Source organism: Ascidiella aspersa, chromosome 3 (genome assembly GCF_963924565.1).
Source record: "Ascidiella aspersa chromosome 3, kaAscAspe10.2, whole genome shotgun sequence".
Classification (NCBI taxonomy): domain Eukaryota; kingdom Metazoa; phylum Chordata; class Ascidiacea; order Phlebobranchia; family Ascidiidae; genus Ascidiella; species Ascidiella aspersa.
Genome location: NC_139449.1, coordinates 39,253,338 through 39,271,179, shown reverse-complemented (window position 1 = coordinate 39,271,179; position 17,842 = coordinate 39,253,338). Strand labels below are relative to the sequence as shown.

General features: G+C 37.2%; 1 protein-coding gene and 1 long non-coding RNA gene across 3 annotated transcripts in view; both read left to right on the top strand.

The window, feature by feature from the left end:
- Window positions 1–17,842, top strand: part of LOC146162946 (NACHT, LRR and PYD domains-containing protein 3-like) — a 98,093-nt gene that overhangs the window by 63,329 nt on the left and 16,922 nt on the right. The window lies entirely within an intron of this gene.
- LOC146162947 (uncharacterized) lies at window positions 1,814–7,201 on the top strand. The gene is made up of 3 exons (XR_014494663.1): window positions 1,814–4,154; window positions 4,715–6,353; window positions 6,915–7,201. It is a non-coding gene; the product is annotated as an uncharacterized LOC146162947 (long non-coding RNA).

The following is a 17,842-nucleotide window of genomic DNA, read 5'->3' as shown; positions in this document are numbered from 1 at the left end:
GCAATGCCGCAATGCACTTGCGTTCATTTCTATAAAACTTCGATTGCAGCCAGAAAGCTGTTCGCGTAACATTGGTCCGTGAGCTAAAGGTTGACAATCACTATTTGTATGTACGAACAAGATCCAGCAGGCAACGCTGCTATAATTATCGTCTCACGACTTGCTCCCACTGAGCCTGCGTACCTCTGTACCTGGTATAATATTATGTGTGTGTCAATCGTTGGGCAGTGCTAGTTCAACAGGGCTAGATCACAGATATCACAGTAGGCTATATACCCATGCTGTCATTTAACTTGGTATCTTGTTTCATTTTACAGACTGTATTTGGTAAAAAATCTGTATCAACCAATCAAGCACAAGGAATAACATGGCCGATACTCCAAACCAAAACCAAGTAAGTTTTTGTCGTATAAAATAATAAAAATCTAGGGTACTTACTTGTAACAATAATATGCAGCCTTTCGCAATAAGCGCGATATATCATGCGTATTCGGGCAATGCCCGAGTTTTGCGTGGATAAATCTCACAGTTTTAAGAAGGAAATATAATTATCGAAACTACGCAAAATATTTTGACTATAATGGTAAAAGCAATCATTTAAATCAGTGGTTCTCAACCTTTTTCTTTCGTGGCCCATTTACCTTGCAAAAAAATTCTGTGGCCCAATAGTTTTTTAAAAGAAAAAATTGTAAAATAGGTTTACAACAAAACAAAGCAGAACATATTTCAAAACAGATTATTTAATCAACCGTGCATTAGTGAGATACTTGCGGCTGAACAATAAATTTACATTCCTTTTTAATTCCTCCCAAACGATTATTCCTTTAAAATGAAATATAATGACACAAATGAAACTAAATCTAGCTTTTTAAATTGGTTTGTGGCCCACCTTAAATGTTCTTATGGCCCCCACTGGTTGAGAAGCGCTGGTTTAGATTGACTGATTAGCAAGTGTGTATTCGACAATTGACAACGCTAAGTCAAACCTTATTTCTTTTTTTCTCGCTAAAAAACGTCAAGTTATACGCAGTATGTTTCTCGCTGTTCGGTCTCTGCGCTAATATCCGATGTTGGTGTAACATCGACATTTGTTTAAATGAAGCAGATTCTTAAAAGGAGTTATAATGGTGACTGTCGTGCGCGTTTTAAAGTATAAATTTTTAAGTAATGATAGTTAACGCAAAATTATGCTCTTTAAGCATACTCTAAGACCACGTGCTAATTGTGCAATCGACACGACCTATTTCCCCTCAACCTCAGCTTGTAATTTAGCTGATTTGGCACACAGCTCGGCGCAGATGTTGGGCCAATCGTGCCATAATAACACCAGGTAAAAACGATCTTCGTTTAGTATTGCAGGTGGTGAAAGGCTTGCTTGCAATTTAGCGCTAGTTCCGTTGATGGAACTTAAAACTGCGCTGCTGATAACTGCGCTGCTACCACAATTAAACACACATTTTTCCTCGTTTGGATTCTGAGCCTAGTTTAGCGCGAACTTTAGGGAAATAATTCGTCATGCTGCAAGTATAGGGATGTCCGATAATATCGGATCAAAGCCGATACCCGATACCAAATGGTGGTATCGTTGATACTCGTCCGATACTAGGGTTGTATCGGCGCCAATCCTAAACCAAATTACGGACATCCTAAATGCAAGTAAAAAAGTCTAATGGAGTTATTATCATTGCGCCAGTGAAGCAACTAAACTAACTATAGAACGATGAGAATACGCATTTCTATGCAAACGAAATTGAAGCTGTAGATTTTTTTACCTTTACAATAGCTCGTGTGATTTCCAGACAGGAAATGAGTGAAGGCGTTGGAGGCCAAACTAAATGGATGGAGCCCTAACGTAATTTCCTTTAGAACAAGGAAATACCAGTCCGCCTTCAACAAAGAGCTAGCGTTTGGTTGTTGCCTGCAACTTGGTGCAAGCGCCTTACTGCTGTACTGAGGTAAATGTGTAATGTTGTGTAGGTATATGAACAGGAATGTCAGGTTAGTTTATAACATCAAAACCTTAAATCAGTGGATCTCAACCTTTTCCTGCCACACTCCCATCTGTGGTGTTTTTAATGTTACTTCGAGCTACCTGGTTTCAAAAGAAACCATTTTTACTCAAGTTTACTTAGATTTAATAAGCCAAATAAAGATTTTTTCAGCGCTAGCCGTACATTTAAGATTAAAGGTCGTCTTGCCGCAATGCCGCAATGCACTTGCGTTCATTTCTATAAAACTTCGATTGCAGCCAGAAAGCTGTTCGCGTAACATTGGTCCGTGAGCTAAAGGTTGACAATCACTATTTGTATGTACGAACAAGATCCAGCAGGCAACGCTGCTATAATTATCGTCTCACGACTTGCTCCCACTGAGCCTGCGTACCTCTGTACCTGGTATAATATTATGTGTATGTCAATCGTTGGGCAGTGCTAGTTCAACAGGGCTAGATCACAGATATCACAGTAGGCTATATACCCATGCTGTCATTAACTTTGTATCTTGTTTCATTTTACAGACTGTATTTGGTAAAAGAAACTGTATCAACCAATCAAGCACAAGGAATAACATGGCCGATACTCCAAACCAAAACCAAGTAAGTTTTTGTCGTATAAAATAATAAAAATCTAGGGTACTTACTTGTAACAATAATATGCAGCCTTTCGCAATAAGCGCGATATATCATGCGTATTCGGGCAATGCCCGAGTTTTGCGTGGATAAATCTCACAGTTTTAAGAAGGAAATATAATTATCGAAACTACGCAAAATATTTTGACTATAATGGTAAAAGCAATCATTTAAATCAGTGGTTCTCAACCTTTTTCTTTCGTGGCCCATTTACCTTGCAAAAAAATTCTGTGGCCCAATAGTTTTTTAAAAGAAAAAACTGTAAAATAGGTTTACAACAAAACACAGCAGAACATATTTCAAAACAGATTATTTAATCAACCGTGCATTAGTGAGATACTTGCGGCTGAACAATAAATTTACATTCCTTTTTAATTCCTCCCAAACGATTATTCCTTTAAAATGAAATATAATGACACAAATGAAACTAAATCTAGCTTTTTAAATTGGTTTGTGGCCCACCTTAAATGTTCTTATGGCCCCCACTGGTTGAGAAGCGCTGGTTTAGATTGACTGATTAGCAAGTGTGTATTCGACAATTGACAACGCTAAGTCAAACCTTATTTCTTTTTTTCTCGCTAAAAAACGTCAAGTTATACGCAGTATGTTTCTCGCTGTTCGGTCTCTGCGCTAATATCCGATGTTGGTGTAACATCGACATTTGTTTAAATGAAGCAGATTCTTAAAAGGAGTTATAATGGTGACTGTCGTGCGCGTTTTAAAGTATAAATTTTTAAGTAATGATAGTTAACGCAAAATTATGCTCTTTAAGCATACTCTAAGACCACGTGCTAATTGTGCAATGGACACGACTTATTTCCCCTCAACCTCAGCTTGTAATTTAGCTGATTTGGCACACAGCTCGGCGCAGATGTTGGGCCAATCGTGCCATAATAACACCAGGTAAAAACGATCTTCGTTTAGTATTGCAGGTGGTGAAAGGCTTGCTTGCAATTTAGCGCTAGTTCCGTTGATGGAACTTAAAACTGCGCTGCTGATAACTGCGCTGCTACCACAATTAAACACACATTTTTCCTCGTTTGGATTCTGAGCCTAGTTTAGCGCGAACTTTAGGGAAATAATTCGTCATGCTGCAAGTATAGGGATGTCCGATAATATCGGATCAAAGCCGATACCCGATACCAAATGGTGGTATCGTTGATACTCGTCCGATACTAGGGTTGTATCGGCGCCAATCCTAAACCAAATTACGGACATCCTAAATGCAAGTAAAAAAGTCTAATGGAGTTATTATCATTGCGCCAGTGAAGCAACTAAACTAACTATAGAACGATGAGAATACGCATTTCTATGCAAACGAAATTGAAGCTGTAGATTTTTTTACCTTTACAATAGCTCGCGTGATTTCCAGACAGGAAATGAGTGAAGGCGTTGGAGGCCAAACTAAATGGATGGAGCCCTAACGTAATTTCCTTTAGAACAAGGAAATACCAGTCCGCCTTCAACAAAGAGCTAGCGTTTGGTTGTTGCCTGCAACTTGGTGCAAGCGCCTTACTGCTGTACTGAGGTAAATGTGTAATGTTGTGTAGGTATATGAACAGGAATGTCAGGTTAGTTTATAACATCAAAACCTTAAATCAGTGGATCTCAACCTTTTCCTGCCACACTCCCATCTGTGGTGTTTTTAATGTTACTTCGAGCTACCTGGTTTCAAAAGAAACCATTTTTACTCAAGTTTACTTAGATTTAATAAGCCAAATAAAGATTTTTTCAGCGCTAGCCGTACATTTAAGATTAAAGGTCGTCTTGCCGCAATGCCGCAATGCACTTGCGTTCATTTCTATAAAACTTCGATTGCAGCCAGAAAGCTGTTCGCGTAACATTGGTCCGTGAGCTAAAGGTTGACAATCACTATTTGTATGTACGAACAAGATCCAGCAGGCAACGCTGCTATAATTATCGTCTCACGACTTGCTCCCACTGAGCCTGCGTACCTCTGTACCTGGATAATATTATGTGTGTGTCAATCGTTGGGCAGTGCTAGTTCAACAGGGCTAGATCACAGATATCACAGTAGGCTATATACCCATGCTGTCATTTAACTTGGTATCTTGTTTCATTTTACAGACTGTATTTGGTAAAAAATCTGTATCAACCAATCAAGCACAAGGAATAACATGGCCGATACTCCAAACCAAAACCAAGTAAGTTTTTGTCGTATAAAATAATAAAAATCTAGGGTACTTACTTGTAACAATAATATGCAGCCTTTCGCAATAAGCGCGATATATCATGCGTATTCGGGCAATGCCCGAGTTTTGCGTGGATAAATCTCACAGTTTTAAGAAGGAAATATAATTATCGAAACTACGCAAAATATTTTGACTATAATGGTAAAAGCAATCATTTAAATCAGTGGTTCTCAACCTTTTTTCTTTCGTGGCCCATTTACCTTGCAAAAAAATTCTGTGGCCCAATAGTTTTTTAAAAGAAAAAATTGTAAAATAGGTTTACAACAAAACAAAGCAGAACATATTTCAAAACAGATTATTTAATCAACCGTGCATTAGTGAGATACTTGCGGCTGAACAATAAATTTACATTCCTTTTTAATTCCTCCCAAACGATTATTCCTTTAAAATGAAATATAATGACACAAATGAAACTAAATCTAGCTTTTTAAATTGGTTTGTGGCCCACCTTAAATGTTCTTATGGCCCCCACTGGTTGAGAAGCGCTGGTTTAGATTGACTGATTAGCAAGTGTGTATTCGACAATTGACAACGCTAAGTCAAACCTTATTTCTTTTTTTCTCGCTAAAAAACGTCAAGTTATACGCAGTATGTTTCTCGCTGTTCGGTCTCTGCGCTAATATCCGATGTTGGTGTAACATCGACATTTGTTTAAATGAAGCAGATTCTTAAAAGGAGTTATAATGGTGACTGTCGTGCGCGTTTTAAAGTATAAATTTTTAAGTAATGATAGTTAACGCAAAATTATGCTCTTTAAGCATACTCTAAGACCACGTGCTAATTGTGCAATGGACACGACTTATTTCCCCTCAACCTCAGCTTGTAATTTAGCTGATTTGGCACACAGCTCGGCGCAGATGTTGGGCCAATCGTGCCATAATAACACCAGGTAAAAACAATCTTCGTTTAGTATTGCAGGTGGTGAAAGGCTTGCTTGCAATTTAGCGCTAGTTCCGTTGATGGAACTTAAAACTGCGCTGCTGATAACTGCGCTGCTACCACAATTAAACACACATTTTTCCTCGTTTGGATTCTGAGCCTAGTTTAGCGCGAACTTTAGGGAAATAATTCGTCATGCTGCAAGTATAGGGATGTCCGATAATATCGGATCAAAGCCGATACCCGATACCAAATGGTGGTATCGTTGATACTCGTCCGATACTAGGGTTGTATCGGCGCCAATCCTAAACCAAATTACGGACATCCTAAATGCAAGTAAAAAAGTCTAATGGAGTTATTATCATTGCGCCAGTGAAGCAACTAAACTAACTATAGAACGATGAGAATACGCATTTCTATGCAAACGAAATTGAAGCTGTAGATTTTTTTACCTTTACAATAGCTCGCGTGATTTCCAGACAGGAAATGAGTGAAGGCGTTGGAGGCCAAACTAAATGGATGGAGCCCTAACGTAATTTCCTTTAGAACAAGGAAATACCAGTCCGCCTTCAACAAAGAGCTAGCGTTTGGTTGTTGCCTGCAACTTGGTGCAAGCGCCTTACTGCTGTACTGAGGTAAATGTGTAATGTTGTGTAGGTATATGAACAGGAATGTCAGGTTAGTTTATAACATCAAAACCTTAAATCAGTGGATCTCAACCTTTTCCTGCCACACTCCCATCTGTGGTGTTTTTAATGTTACTTCGAGCTACCTGGTTTCAAAAGAAACCATTTTTACTCAAGTTTACTTAGATTTAATAAGCCAAATAAAGATTTTTTCAGCGCTAGCCGTACATTTAAGATTATAGGTCGTCTTGCCGCAATGCCGCAATGCACTTGCGTTCATTTCTATAAAACTTCGATTGCAGCCAGAAAGCTGTTCCCGTAACATTGGTCCGTGAGCTAAAGGTTGACAATCACTATTTGTATGTACGAACAAGATCCAGCAGGCAACGCTGCTATAATTAACGTCTCACGACTTGCTCCCACTGAGCCTGCGTACCTCTGTACCTGGTATAATATTATGTGTATGTCAATCGTTGGGCAGTGCTAGTTCAACAGGGCTAGATCACAGATATCACAGTAGGCTATATACCCATGCTGTCATTTAACTTGGTATCTTGTTTCATTTTACAGACTGTATTTGGTAAAAAATCTGTATCAACCAATCAAGCACAAGGAATAACATGGCCGATACTCCAAACCAAAACCAAGTAAGTTTTTGTCGTATAAAATAATAAAAATCTAGGGTACTTACTTGTAACAATAATATGCAGCCTTTCGCAATAAGCGCGATATATCATGCGTATTCGGGCAATGCCCGAGTTTTGCGTGGATAAATCTCACAGTTTTAAGAAGGAAATATAATTATCGAAACTACGCAAAATATTTTGACTATAATGGTAAAAGCAATCATTTAAATCAGTGGTTCTCAACCTTTTTCTTTCGTGGCCCATTTACCTTGCAAAAAAATTCTGTGACCCAATAGTTTTTTAAAAGAAAAAACTGTAAAATAGGTTTACAACAAAACACAGCAGAACATATTTCAAAACAGATTATTTAATCAACCGTGCATTAGTGAGATACTTGCGGCTGAACAATAAATTTACATTCCTTTTTAATTCCTCCCAAACGATTATTCCTTTAAAATGAAATATAATGACACAAATGAAACTAAATCTAGCTTTTTAAATTGGTTTGTGGCCCACCTTAAATGTTCTTATGGCCCCCACTGGTTGAGAAGCGCTGGTTTAGATTGACTGATTAGCAAGTGTGTATTCGACAATTGACAACGCTAAGTCAAACCTTATTTCTTTTTTTCTCGCTAAAAAACGTCAAGTTATACGCAGTATGTTTCTCGCTGTTCGGTCTCTGCGCTAATATCCGATGTTGGTGTAACATCGACATTTGTTTAAATGAAGCAGATTCTTAAAAGGAGTTATAATGGTGACTGTCGTGCGCGTTTTAAAGTATAAATTTTTAAGTAATGATAGTTAACGCAAAATTATGCTCTTTAAGCATACTCTAAGACCACGTGCTAATTGTGCAATGGACACGACTTATTTCCCCTCAACCTCAGCTTGTAATTTAGATGATTTGGCACACAGCTCGGCGCAGATGTTGGGCCAATCGTGCCATAATAACACCAGGTAAAAACAATCTTCGTTTAGTATTGCAGGTGGTGAAAGGCTTGCTTGCAATTTAGCGCTAGTTCCGTTGATGGAACTTAAAACTGCGCTGCTGATAACTGCGCTGCTACCACAATTAAACACACATTTTTCCTCGTTTGGATTCTGAGCCTAGTTTAGCGCGAACTTTAGGGAAATAATTCGTCATGCTGCAAGTATAGGGATGTCCGATAATATCGGATCAAAGCCGATACCCGATACCAAATGGTGGTATCGTTGATACTCGTCCGATACTAGGGTTGTATCGGCGCCAATCCTAAACCAAATTACGGACATCCTAAATGCAAGTAAAAAAGTCTAATGGAGTTATTATCATTGCGCCAGTGAAGCAACTAAACTAACTATAGAACGATGAGAATACGCATTTCTATGCAAACGAAATTGAAGCTGTAGATTTTTTTACCTTTACAATAGCTCGTGTGATTTCCAGACAGGAAATGAGTGAAGGCGTTGGAGGCCAAACTAAATGGATGGAGCCCTAACGTAATTTCCTTTAGAACAAGGAAATACCAGTCCGCCTTCAACAAAGAGCTAGCGTTTGGTTGTTGCCTGCAACTTGGTGCAAGCGCCTTACTGCTGTACTGAGGTAAATGTGTAATGTTGTGTAGGTATATGAACAGGAATGTCAGGTTAGTTTATAACATCAAAACCTTAAATCAGTGGATCTCAACCTTTTCCTGCCACACTCCCATCTGTGGTGTTTTTAATGTTACTTCGAGCTACCTGGTTTCAAAAGAAACCATTTTTACTCAAGTTTACTTAGATTTAATAAGCCAAATAAAGATTTTTTCAGCGCTAGCCGTACATTTAAGATTAAAGGTCGTCTTGCCGCAATGCCGCAATGCACTTGCGTTCATTTCTATAAAACTTCGATTGCAGCCAGAAAGCTGTTCGCGTAACATTGGTCCGTGAGCTAAAGGTTGACAATCACTATTTGTATGTACGAACAAGATCCAGCAGGCAACGCTGCTATAATTATCGTCTCACGACTTGCTCCCACTGAGCCTGCGTACCTCTGTACCTGGTATAATATTATGTGTGTGTCAATCGTTGGGCAGTGCTAGTTCAACAGGGCTAGATCACAGATATCACAGTAGGCTATATACCCATGCTGTCATTTAACTTGGTATCTTGTTTCATTTTACAGACTGTATTTGGTAAAAAATCTGTATCAACCAATCAAGCACAAGGAATAACATGGCCGATACTCCAAACCAAAACCAAGTAAGTTTTTGTCGTATAAAATAATAAAAATCTAGGGTACTTACTTGTAACAATAATATGCAGCCTTTCGCAATAAGCGCGATATATCATGCGTATTCGGGCAATGCCCGAGTTTTGCGTGGATAAATCTCACAGTTTTAAGAAGGAAATATAATTATCGAAACTACGCAAAATATTTTGACTATAATGGTAAAAGCAATCATTTAAATCAGTGGTTCTCAACCTTTTTTCTTTCGTGGCCCATTTACCTTGCAAAAAAATTCTGTGGCCCAATAGTTTTTTAAAAGAAAAAACTGTAAAATAGGTTTACAACAAAACACAGCAGAACATATTTCAAAACAGATTATTTAATCAACCGTGCATTAGTGAGATACTTGCGGCTGAACAATAAATTTACATTCCTTTTTAATTCCTCCCAAACGATTATTCCTTTAAAATGAAATATAATGACACAAATGAAACTAAATCTAGCTTTTTAAATTGGTTTGTGGCCCACCTTAAATGTTCTTATGGCCCCCACTGGTTGAGAAGCGCTGGTTTAGATTGACTGATTAGCAAGTGTGTATTCGACAATTGACAACGCTAAGTCAAACCTTATTTCTTTTTTTCTCGCTAAAAAACGTCAAGTTATACGCAGTATGTTTCTCGCTGTTCGGTCTCTGCGCTAATATCCGATGTTGGTGTAACATCGACATTTGTTTAAATGAAGCAGATTCTTAAAAGGAGTTATAATGGTGACTGTCGTGCGCGTTTTAAAGTATAAATTTTTAAGTAATGATAGTTAACGCAAAATTATGCTCTTTAAGCATACTCTAAGACCACGTGCTAATTGTGCAATCGACACGACCTATTTCCCCTCAACCTCAGCTTGTAATTTAGCTGATTTGGCACACAGCTCGGCGCAGATGTTGGGCCAATCGTGCCATAATAACACCAGGTAAAAACGATCTTCGTTTAGTATTGCAGGTGGTGAAAGGCTTGCTTGCAATTTAGCGCTAGTTCCGTTGATGGAACTTAAAACTGCGCTGCTGATAACTGCGCTGCTACCACAATTAAACACACATTTTTCCTCGTTTGGATTCTGAGCCTAGTTTAGCGCGAACTTTAGGGAAATAATTCGTCATGCTGCAAGTATAGGGATGTCCGATAATATCGGATCAAAGCCGATACCCGATACCAAATGGTGGTATCGTTGATACTCGTCCGATACTAGGGTTGTATCGGCGCCAATCCTAAACCAAATTACGGACATCCTAAATGCAAGTAAAAAAGTCTAATGTAGTTATTATCATTGCGCCAGTGAAGCAACTAAACTAACTATAGAACGATGAGAATACGCATTTCTATGCAAACGAAATTGAAGCTGTAGATTTTTTTACCTTTACAATAGCTCGTGTGATTTCCAGACAGGAAATGAGTGAAGGCGTTGGAGGCCAAACTAAATGGATGGAGCCCTAACGTAATTTCCTTTAGAACAAGGAAATACCAGTCCGCCTTCAACAAAGAGCTAGCGTTTGGTTGTTGCCTGCAACTTGGTGCAAGCGCCTTACTGCTGTACTGAGGTAAATGTGTAATGTTGTGTAGGTATATGAACAGGAATGTCAGGTTAGTTTATAACATCAAAACCTTAAATCAGTGGATCTCAACCTTTTCCTGCCACACTCCCATCTGTGGTGTTTTTAATGTCACTTCGAGCTACCTGGTTTCAAAAGAAACCATTTTTACTCAAGTTTACTTAGATTTAATAAGCCAAATAAAGATTTTTTCAGCGCTAGCCGTACATTTAAGATTATAGGTCGTCTTGTCGCAATACCGCAATGCACTTGCGTTCATTTCTATAAAACTTCGATTGCAGCCAGAAAGCTGTTCGCGTAACATTGGTCCGTGTTCTAAAGGTTGACAATCACTATTTGTATGTACGAACAAGATCCAGCAGGCAACGCTGCTATAATTATCGTCTCACGACTTGCTCCCACTGAGCCTGCGTACCTCTGTACCTGGTATAATATTATGTGTATGTCAATCGTTGGGCAGTGCTAGTTCAACAGGGCTAGATCACAGATATCACAGTAGGCTATATACCCATGCTGTCATTAACTTGGTATCTTGTTTCATTTTACAGACTGTATTTGGTAAAAAAAACTGTATCAACCAATCAAGCACAAGGAATAACATGGCCGATACTCCAAACCAAAACCAAGTAAGTTTTTGTCGTATAAAATAATAAAAATCTTTGCTGCTTTGGATTTTTAATTCCATGTCACCCTCATCATAAATCTGTCTAGCACTGGTGTTTGACAAAGTGAACTTATCTTATTAACTTATCACAATACGCGCATTGTATATTTTCTGAGAAATGGCAAAATTGTTTTTAATCATGCCTGTATAACATACGACCTTGTAATGCGTCTATACTAACTCTTTCGGTTTATTAGTTCGATTTTAAATAGAGTAAATACTTTTTCACAATTAAAGTAGGATGCGGCCCTTGTGAGAGCAGCAACAGTATTAGGTCTCACTAATCTCGCAACTTTAGCAAACAGCAGCAATTACCAAACAAAACGGTATTTAGTTTAAAAGTACCTGTTTAAACAGAGATTCTGTCGCAGTGTTTAAACCAGGGGTTCTTAAACTTTTTTTACCGCCGACCCTAAAAGTTTTTGGGGACTCGCGTGGACCACGGTAGGCAAAATGACGTTATAAAATTACGTCACAATACAAATAGACTTCTTAAATCTGCTGATTTTGGTCCAAAAATGTGAAAATGAAATGAGTCTTAATACATTCAGTGCAAAACCATTTTATTTTTAATTAAACTGTTTTGTTTGATAAATTGATTTCTTCTTAAATATACACTAATATTTCAATTAGACCTTCATGGACCCCATAAAACTAGTTCACGGACCCCTAAGGGGTCCATGGACCCCAGTTTGAGAACCCCTGGTTTAAACTGTACGGCAATATAAAGCCCGTAGTTCAGCTGCGCTTCTATACAAACTGATAAGCATTTAACAAACATAACTGTCTTTAGTTTTACAGTTGTTACTTAACAGCGATCTACCTTACTTTGGAATTTAGTATAATCCGACAAAATATATTTTACAAAAATCAAGTATAATTAACAAACTTTGGAGCATAATGGTTGGAGGTTGTAGTAAGACGTAATAAGAATATCAAAGCCCATACAGAAGTAGGTAGCATTTTGAACGTTTCGAATAACTCTTTATTCATTTTCAACATAGAGAGAAGTCACAGATGGTAAGTGTATATATAGTGCTAAGACAGACATCAGAAATAAGGAAACGTGGATAGATACATAATCTAAACCGGGTGTGCGGCGATTAGAAGGTAGGTCGCCGATAGCAGATAAGGCCATCCACGTGATCAGATGTTGAAAAGATAGAGTGGTATAGAAGCTTGGTCTGCGTTAATTTCCGGGTTGTGCCGTGTTATTTCTCATGTCTGTCTTAGCACTATATATACACTTACCATCTGTGACTTCTCTCTATGTTGAAAATGAATAAAGAGTTATTCGAAACGTTCAAAATGATACCTGCTTCTGTATGGGCTTTGATATTCTTATTACGAATTAACAAACTGTTTTGAAAATTTACAAATAATTGCACAGCGGGGTTAATATTTGTAATCTTGCAACTTTAGCAAAACTGCCGGCGCCACATCATTCTCGGGATGCTTTAGTAAATAAGCGCTAACCTAATCGGCTTCAATGTAACGACATTTCGTGATATGTATATCGATCGGGAATCACTAACATGCCTAAACCTTATTTTTTACTTGAAACGACTAAATACCCAACGGCTAAGCACGTCAAACATCTTTTACGTAACGGAAACCAGTGACATATATCAATAGGGAACCACAAACGTAAAACCTTAAGTTGTAGCAGCCAATGTTCGCATTGCGTGATATTCAGCAAATACGTAATCCTGGTGTCATACTGCCTCCAACGTAAGTAAAATCTTGTTTGAAACTGAAAATTGGTTACTATTAAAACCGCCGCATTAAATGCAATATTTTGCGAACTCTATAAACCTAGTTTTGCGCGGTAACATAGTTCAAGGAGTTCTTAATTACAAAAGTCGCAAGTTGGAAACATAAAAATTTGTTTTTATTGAGCCAATATACTTCATTTGATTTTGATTTCCACGCAGTTAATTGCGCTTGAAAAAAAGTTTTGCACGGTTACGTTAGGACAGGGTTTCTCAACCGTGGCCCTCGCCCCCCTGGGGGGCCACGGAGCGGTAATTGGGGGGCCACGGTCATAGGCGTAGCCAGGGGAACACATGGGCTATTTCTCTCCAAGAAATTGTTAATATTTTACTCTTAATTATTTGTTTTGTAGCATTTATGAGCAGTACACGACTGTCGATTGCAAGCATGTCATACCTCCATTTGTCAAGCACTGTTACGTCGCAAACGATTTAGTTATTATGTTTGTTGTATACATTAATGTAGTTTTACTACTTTTAGTCATTTTTTTTATCCTTTGAATGGCTTTTGAGTATTTCGTTGAAACTCAGTCAGTTACTGCGCGAAACGGTTTGCTAGCATTTTTGTTTGTGTTCGATACGGCAGTTAATACCATGGCCAAAGCGATCAAGTTATAACGAGCCTCGCTGGCGGGAAGCGAATAATGGAATTTTAATCGTAGTGTCATTACGGATTCGTAGTAAATAGTTATTTGTTTATGTTTTATATACAGTCGATTTATCGCTGTGAGGTATCAGCTTCAGCCTCAACTTTTACCTACTGTTTTTTTCTGCATCGATAGGCGGTGCACCAAACCAAATACTCTCACTAGTTCAAGTTCAAAAACAGTTTTAGTGTCAAGTTATTTAAGTTGATAGTTTGCCCACTCATGGTGTCTAGTTATATGGGCCGAAAATTTATTTTTCGGAACATATCTTGTTTTTGCTGGAATTCTTTTATGTTTTTTTTGGTTTTTTTCAGACCGTTTTTTGTCCAATTTACCTAGGGGACTTCAGCTGGGGGTAGAAATTGGAAACAAAATATGACGTCATCGTAAAATTGGTTTTAGCTCTGTACTTCTACCTAGCGGTGGCAATATTTCCTAAAAAATGATCTGGTTAAAACGACACCGGTTATACCGACTGTCTCGCGTTAATACGCGACAAAGGGGCACTGTTAAAGCAGCGAAACAGATTCCGCCAAGGGAGTACATTCTGCTTTGAAACGCCAGACATAAGTATGTCAATACTTACAGCCGAAACCTAAACATCTTCCCTGCCATCGGCTGTTATATGAAATTACGAAAACTGTCCATTATGCTTTTATAAGCCTTTAGATTTGTGTATTTTTATTTTTATTCATTAATGCATTAAGCAAACCATAATATAATCAATTCTTTGAAACGTATAACGTCACTCTAAAAAACACGTACTACGGTATGTTATGGATTCTACACTAAAAGCTAACATTGTATAACGTTGTAGCCCTAGAATGATTTAGCTCGTTTTAATGGAATCCTTGCGCAATTCTATAAGATTTACAAAATTCAACTTTGTACCTCATGCGGCCGTTTGTAACAAACTTGCCCATTCTGGTTTAAATGTTTAAAAAACGATTCTCAATTGAAAAATTATTTTTTCAAATTTAATGTCACAATAATATGTCAATTGCAGTCTTAGGATTTTAGGAAAACAGTTGGGCGCACAAACGTTTGACGTATTTTTCGCAGCTGCAGTCTGGGGAAGTTTCTACTGCTCTGTAGTGAAATGATCTTTGGTTGGCTGCATTATCTTGAAACGGTTGCCTGACCGCCCTAAACAGACACCGCGTAACGCAATCTGATTTATGTTTATTGTCGCGTACAAACTACAGTGATGTGGTTCTAGTGACCTCCAATGCACCTCATGGCAACGAAAATACGTAATGAATAGTGAAACATAATAATCAAACCGAATTAGGCTACGATTAATCAGAACCGGAACCTTTTACGCGCTTGCGATTACCCAACAACGTTTATTTATTGCTACACTGCCATGAAAACATAATTATTCGCAAGAATTAGCTTTAACTGGAAAAATTAATTACACAAAAACTGCAAAACTTTTCGCTTGCAATGGTAGAGTATTATGGGCAAATATAAAGCTATATCAGTCTTTGAATATAATGCTACAATTTTTTGTGGTCCTAGAAATTTCGTTAGGCACCAACAGGTTTAACGCCGAAACCTGGCAGAAATCAGCCCCTGTAATAAGCAAGTCCCAACGAAACAGAACCTATCTAACGGGTTAAGCCTGTGATTTCGTTTTAAAAAACGAGTTTGCCGCAATCTTAAAAGTAAAACCTGCACTAAATGTTTTATAAATATACTGAGCAAAATATTTTAACTATTAACCAACACACACACTTCAAAGAAACATTACAATCTTCATTACCAGGATTAACATTAAAACGGCTTTGCATAAGTTACGTCAAAAGTCGAATATTCAATAATATCAATTATTATAAGTGTATAGTATACAATTTTAACATTGTGTGCAGCTTTTTCGACTATAATTTTAATAGCCACAATAGGTTAAAAGCAAAATGTTGTGGAGGCTGTTTAGCGCTAATAAGTGACAAAGGGGAACCTTGATTGCAGCGAAACAGATTACGTCAAAGCGTCTCCCTGGCCATCGGATGTCATATGCAGTTAAGAAAACTGTTTAATATGTTTCAATAAGCCTTTCGCAGTATAACCAGTTCATCGGAATGTATAACGTCACCTTGAAATTGTGTGCGCAATTTATTTTTTATTTGAATAAACAAATACGAAATACGGTAAAAAATTAGTCTAATGAATTCTAGAGAAAAATCTCGCAGTTTTAAGAATGAAATGTAATTTTTTTTGTCTATATTGGTAAAAGCAGTCATCTATTTATACAACGAAGATGATATAATGATTTTATATTCACAAGGAAACAAAACAAAATCTGTCGTGGAATACTATTTACTAGGGTTGCCATATTTTTTACATAACCTCTGATAAACAACATGATGGTTTTAGTTTTAAATTTTTAAGTTCCTTGCTGCTGTCACGCATAACAGTGCGCAAAAAAGCAGCTTAAGTTAAGTGAAGTGCGACAATGTTTTTTGTTTATATTCTGTTCATTGTTCGTATTTGAAAAAGGGATTTTGTTAATTGCGCCTCAAATAGTTTTGAGGGTCTATAATCTGGTACTCATAAAGTTAAAGTTTAAAACTTAACATATTCGGCTTTCATCTTTAAAATTTATGTTTATTATGTTAATTGGGTTTTTACGTTCAAAATTATGAGCGGGTTTTATTTTTCGCTATAAAAAAGTGTGACTTTAAGTTATTTGAAGCTCTCTACGCCTACCTAGCGACAGTAATATCTAGCAATATATCTCTCTTTTGTAGTGTTCGCCAATATGCTATTTATGTAAATCAAATCGCTAGTAAACCATAAAAATGATATTACGAACCCCTTGTCATTTGTTAACAACCCAACAATCGGGTGGTTTTATGGCAAATTAATACAAATGTTGATTGATAAGAAAAATTGTTAGTTGTTCTTAATTCTAATTTAGACCAAAAAATGATCAAAAAGCTTGTAGAATTTTGTGGTTTGGGCCCAAGGGTTGGGGGTGCATTTTTTTGAAGAAGGTTTGAAAACAAAAAATTAAAAATACTGTTTTTGTTAATGAAACATTTACTCCCGGATGGAGACTGTTTATTGTTACAGGGGCATCAAACATATAATTTTTTAATTGATTGTAGGTTTTTTATTAAGGGAAAATAATTTTTTTTTTATTTGGTTTGAGGACAAGGAGGAGAGAGGGTTAAAACAAAAAGCGTTTTTTTGTGAAAAAATATTTGCATTTACGTCGTAAGGGATGGCAGAGAGAACTTGTTTTCAAACCGATTTTTGCCCGAAGCTTTATAGAAAAAGTAGACATGGTAGAACTTACAAATTTTCAGACATGACGTAGAGTGGTATGTTAGTGCTATGTAGAGGTTTCTGAGGCTGCACCCCTAGGTGCCTTTGACTGAGGGGACAAAAAACAATAATGTGACGTCATATCTTAAATTCGCTGTAGCTATCGATTCCCATCTAACGGTTGAAAAGATTCAATACAGAACTAGACGGGGGTGTGGTTGTTGTATATTTTGTCAAGGGGTGTATTTTTAGGGCTTGGTGTTTTTTTTAATTTCAAATTTTTAACTTTTTTTTTTTTTTTTGATATTTTGTATTTTGTATTGTATATTTTATATTATATATTATATATTTTATATTTTTTTCCTTTACTTGTTTCTGCAAGCAAAAACAGATGTGGGCCGAAAACTCCCCACTTAACTTCTGGCGTTGATGCGAAAGGGGTTCAAATATGGCGTCATAGTATTTGGGAAATGATCGAAACATATATTTGATTAATAAATTTACGTAGATAATGCGTACAAGCATGTTATTACACTTTGGCCAACTAACATGTTTAAAAAGCCAATTTTATCATTCTCTTAAAATGGTTTGACGTCCATGGTTTGCTTTTGCCAACTTTTACTCGGTAATTTTTTTACCATGGCGTGGTCCGAGCAATCAAAGTTATAACAGAGTTTAAATCTGTAGTTTCGATCAATATATAAAACAAGTTTATGTGCCTAATA